This window comes from Pinus tabuliformis, chromosome 4_2 (assembly GCF_031772625.1).
Source record: "Pinus tabuliformis cultivar Carrire ecotype Pingquan chromosome 4_2, CPIR1, whole genome shotgun sequence".
Taxonomy (NCBI): domain Eukaryota; kingdom Viridiplantae; phylum Streptophyta; class Pinopsida; order Pinales; family Pinaceae; genus Pinus; species Pinus tabuliformis.
Genome location: NC_142304.1, coordinates 1,068,762,234 through 1,068,767,332, shown reverse-complemented (window position 1 = coordinate 1,068,767,332; position 5,099 = coordinate 1,068,762,234).

Sequence of the window (5,099 nt, the reverse complement as noted above, 5' to 3'; positions counted from 1 at the left end):
CCTTCATGATCCTGTTACGGTGGGCGCATTACGAGACTGTGGTTTACTGAAGTTTTTCCGTATCTCTAGCATGAGAGCACAGATTTCACTACTGCAGTATTTGCTTGATGCTTGGGATCCTGTTAACCAAGTATTCCAGATCAGGAACAAACCTATTCCATTGACTGTGACAGATATTTACTTCTTGACTGGCCTGTCAAGGCGGGGTGCCCCCATTTATTTATCAGGTATAGTTCGGGGGAATGATTCCGTGAGAGATTATGTTTGCCAGTATTGCAGGGAGGGGTCCCAGCCGAGCAGAGACGGCAAGGTGGTTATCCGTGATGTTACTAGCAGGCCTCTCAGGTCCATTCTGTATACTCTTGGTAGGATGGCCGGTAGCGCATCTTTACATGTTGCCAACAGGTCTCATATGCAGCACGCCTTGGAATGTCTCCAACCGAAAATCTTCAACTGGAGTGATGCAGTGCTTAGTTAGATGAAAAATCAGTTGAACAAGGTGAAGGACGGGAAGCTGAAGAACTTTGGTTTTGGTTCGATTCTGACTGCCTTCGCCTTGGAGAAGATCCCTCTGATGCAACCTCAGTACATTGATCTCGGAGTGCCTTCTCCTACCGAGCCACGTATGCAGCGATGGGTCGATCACATGTCCAGGCATGCAGGTCAATCCCAGATTTCTTTCAATGCTGCTTTCTTTAGGTGGTTTGATCGCCAGGAGATGGCTTTTTCCGAGTACCCATATGTTGGTATGGATTTCCGGGGTGATCCGGATATGGTACTGCCAGACGGTGCTCAGTGGGATGCTACTGGTAAGAACTTCAACCATATTACTGTTCATTGTTTTCATTCATAATGTTCTTGTGCTTTATTCTTTCAAGACTTTAATTGAACTCATGTGCGCTTGCAGATGTCGGTCCTGTTCGTCCGGCAGTTCGTCTGAGACCACCCGTTGCTGCTCCGGCAGAGGAGCCTGCTCGGAGAGTTATTATCCGTGATCTTAGTGACACAGAGACCCTTACAGCTGTGCAGGGTCAGGTTGAGAACCTTACCCGTGGTCTTCCGGATGTACAGATTGACGAGTTACCTTTACCGATGCAGCAACATACTATCGGTGTGCCTAGACGATGGACCCGTCTTCTGCGCATGATAGCATAGACTGTGGCTTACTATCAGGAGCATCACTAGGCTAGGGTGCCCCCTAGCATTTTGAGTTTTTAGGTCATATGACCAATTTTTGTCTCGGTTACAGGACATTATGTATGAATTTTATGAACAGCTTATATATATATATTTTGATTTTCGAGTCTTATTCTGGTTGATTTGGATGATTCATATGTACACTTTTTATGATGTGTCCTTTTTATAAATGTTGCAAATGTCTATCTAACACATAGTTTGCCAATGAGTCAGTTAATGTGTTTAGATTTCTTGAAATGTGTTGATATTGAATTGAATCAAATCGTCTTTCCAAGATCTTTACTCTTAGGAACATGCGATAAATAGCTGGATTACGAACAGAATATATACCATTGAGTTGTAGTACTACGAGCTGTGAGTCTAGCCTGACAATTAGTCGGCGTATGCCTCATGTGATGGCATCAGAGAGTAGTTCTATCAACGCGCTATATTCAGCGATGTTATTCGTTGATTGCCCAATACATACACCTCTGAAACTTACTAACTTGCCGCTTGGATCAAAAATGGCCCATGCTGCGGAGGATAGGTTCCGCGAACTACGACTCACTCCGTCGGCATATCCAACACATGTCTCCATAAGGTTTGACATCTGCAACGAATGAAAAAAGGGGAATCACTCAACCAGAACAAGAACTTTGGCGAAAACAAAATACAACAAAAGCATGCAGGTTACTATTTAAGCATAGTAACGCTTGAGGTACAGCCCGTTCCGGGGCTGCGCCAGTGGAATTCCGTCGTAATCTATTAACTCATAGGCTCCTTTTGCTAACACTCTTTTAACAATATAGGGGCCCATCCATAAGGAATTGAATTTACCTGCTCCTAATTTATCGGATTCTTGGTCATAAAGTAAGACCAAATCACCTTCTGAGAAGACATGGGGTTTGACATTTTTGTCGAACTGAGCCTTGACTCGTTTCTTATGGGCTTCGTTAGCCAAAGCGGCATCACGACGGGTTTCATTCAATTGGATTAATTCCAAGAAACGAGCCTCTTCTTCCGAAGTTCCGGGGAGGAGATCAATTGCGAGTTTAAGCGACGAAATTTCACACTGGATCGGTAAGACTGCTTCTAGACCGTACACCAATTGGAAAGGTGTGAATCCGGTCGCGTTTCTTACCGAGGTTCGGTAGGCCCACAAGGCTGCATACAGGATTAGGTTCCATCTTCTTTTATGAACTCCGATCATCCTTTGCAACATATGCTTCAGGACTTTGTTGATTGCTTCAACTTGTCCGTTGGCTTGTGGATAATACGGAGTAGAGATGTCGTGAGATAGCCCTAGTTTGGCAGCTAATTCGACCATCATGTGATTGCGGAAATGCGATCCATGATCTATAACTATAGCCTGGGGTACGCCGAACCTGGCGACTACATGATTGAAAAAGAAAAGGGCAGCTGTTTCACCAGTATTGTCCAATGTAGGCATCGCCTCGGCCCACTTGGTAAAATAGTCTACTGCGACTATAATATACCCATGCCCCCCGGTCGAGGTGGGGTTACATTGCATGAAATCGATGCCCCATTTGGCGAAAGGCCCAACTGCAACTATTGGTTGCAGGGGTGCGGGCGGTCTTCTGGTTTTGCTATCAAAGATTTGGCAGGAATGGCACCTTCGGACTGTGATTATGCAATCTTTGAACATTGTTGGCCAAAAATATCCTGCTCTTAATATCTTTTGGGCTGTAGCGAAACCTGATTGATGCCCCCCACACGCGCCTGAATGACACTCATTCAGGGCTTTTTCGGCTTCTTCATGGGTGAGACACCTCCTCAGAACGGTATCGATACCACGACGGTAAAGAGTATCACCGACGATCATGTAGTCTTTTGCTTGGTATCGTATACGTTTCTGTTCGGAGTGTGAGGTGTCAGGCCGGAACTTTTGGGTTTGGAGATAGATGATTATATCCCCATACCATTCATCGCTTGCAGATATTAGAAATAGAGTCTCGTCCACGATTGACTCTTTGGAAGTTTCGTCGTTGGACGATGTTGGGAGATCGCATAATAATTCTGCGAATACCAGAGCTTTCTTTGACTTGGATTTCACAAATTCCAGATCAAACTCTTGAAGGATCGCTATCCATTTGGAATACTTGCCCCCCAGCAACTGTCGCGACAGTATATAAGTCATGGGGTTGCAATCTGACAGAATGGTAGTTTTCCTAAAGAGGATATAGTGTCGAAATCTCTGTACCGCTTGAACAGCAGCAAGCGCTAGCTTTTCAACGTAAGAATATTTACTTTCTGTATCATTTAAGTTTTTACTTAAATAATATACAGGATGTTCAATTCCAACGACTTCTTGAACCAAAACCATCGCAATGGTTGTATCTGCTGCAGCTAGATACAGGTTAAAATCCTTAAGGTAATCTGGGGCGTACATTAATGATGCTTTTATTAGAGATTCTTTCAAAGCGTCAAAGGAAGCTTGCGCAACCTGGTCCCAATCGAAGGGTACATCTTTTTTCAAAAGACGTGTATAACCTTTAGCAAGTTCTGCGTAATTCGGAATGAACCTCCTCAGAAAGTTTGCTTTCCCTTGGAGTTTCTGAATCTGAAGCAAATTCGAAGGTGGGGGCAAATTGATGATTGCCTGAACCTTACAGGGGTCAAGACGAATCCCATCTTTAGAGACTACAAAGCCAAGTAAATGACCAGAACCGACGCAAAATACACATTTGTGCGGATTGAGTCTTATCTTGTAGTGTCGGCAACATAGAAATATCGCTCTTAGATGCTGCGGATGATCAGTCCGCTTTCGCGAATGAGCCGGAAGATCGTCGAGATATGGTTGAAAAATGCTCTTGATGTCATGGAAGGCATAATTCATAGCCCTCTGAAATGTCGCCCCTGCGTTCTTTAAACCAAAGGGTAATTTTCGATAAGCGAATGTGCCCCACGGACATATAAATGCAGTCTTCGACTGGTCCTGCGGGCGGATATTAATTTGATTATACCCGGAGAATCCGTCCATAAAGGAAAAGATTTCACATCCGGCTCATTCATCAATTATCTGGTCGATGAAGGGTGTAGGGTAGTTGTCCTTTGGACAAGCTTGATTTACGTCCCTATAATCGACGCACACTCGTATTGTTCCTTGTTTTTTCATAACAGGTACAATATTCGATACCCAATCAGTTAGCGGAACCGGGTAGATGAATCCAGCATGGAGAAGTTTCTCAACTTCTGCCTTGATGGCAGCGGCCTTCTTAGGGTGAACCTGTCGAAGCCGTTGCCTTACTAGTTTGACATCAGGATACATTTTAATTTCATGTTCAACGATACTCGAGTCGATGCCTGGAATTTCATCATATGACCAAGCAAAGACATCTCTAAATTCGCGAAAAAGAGCGTTATATATTTCCAGTTCTGAAGGGGAACAACCTTTGCCAACATGAATATTCTCTACAACACCTGTTTTGGTTGAGATATTTATGGCTATAGTCTCTTCAATATTGGACAAGTTTCGCTCGGAATCCACCGTGTTTACAGTATTTGTTAGGAATTCAAAGACTGAAGGGTGGTAAAGATCTTTTTGAGTATCTTCTTCGTATTCTGGAAGAAGGGAACGATGGTGGTGGTCATTCCATGGTGCCCCCTCAATCATCATTGATTGTAAGATTCCTTCGTCAGTCCCATGTACTTTTGACCAAGGATCTAATGGGGTACCATTTTCTCTAGATCTATCTACCCAAACGCTCGATGAGCGCTGATTGGGGTTCGCCTCCCAGGCCTGAAACATTGATTGCTACAATATTTCAATGGGGCTTGGTGGCAAAACCATCGAATGATCCATAGCGACTCTGCCTTCTGTGACTTTCAAGGTGGATACCATATTGCATGTTGCTACAAATGGTACATTTCCTATGCAAATAGGAGGTGGTAGCGCGAAAGTT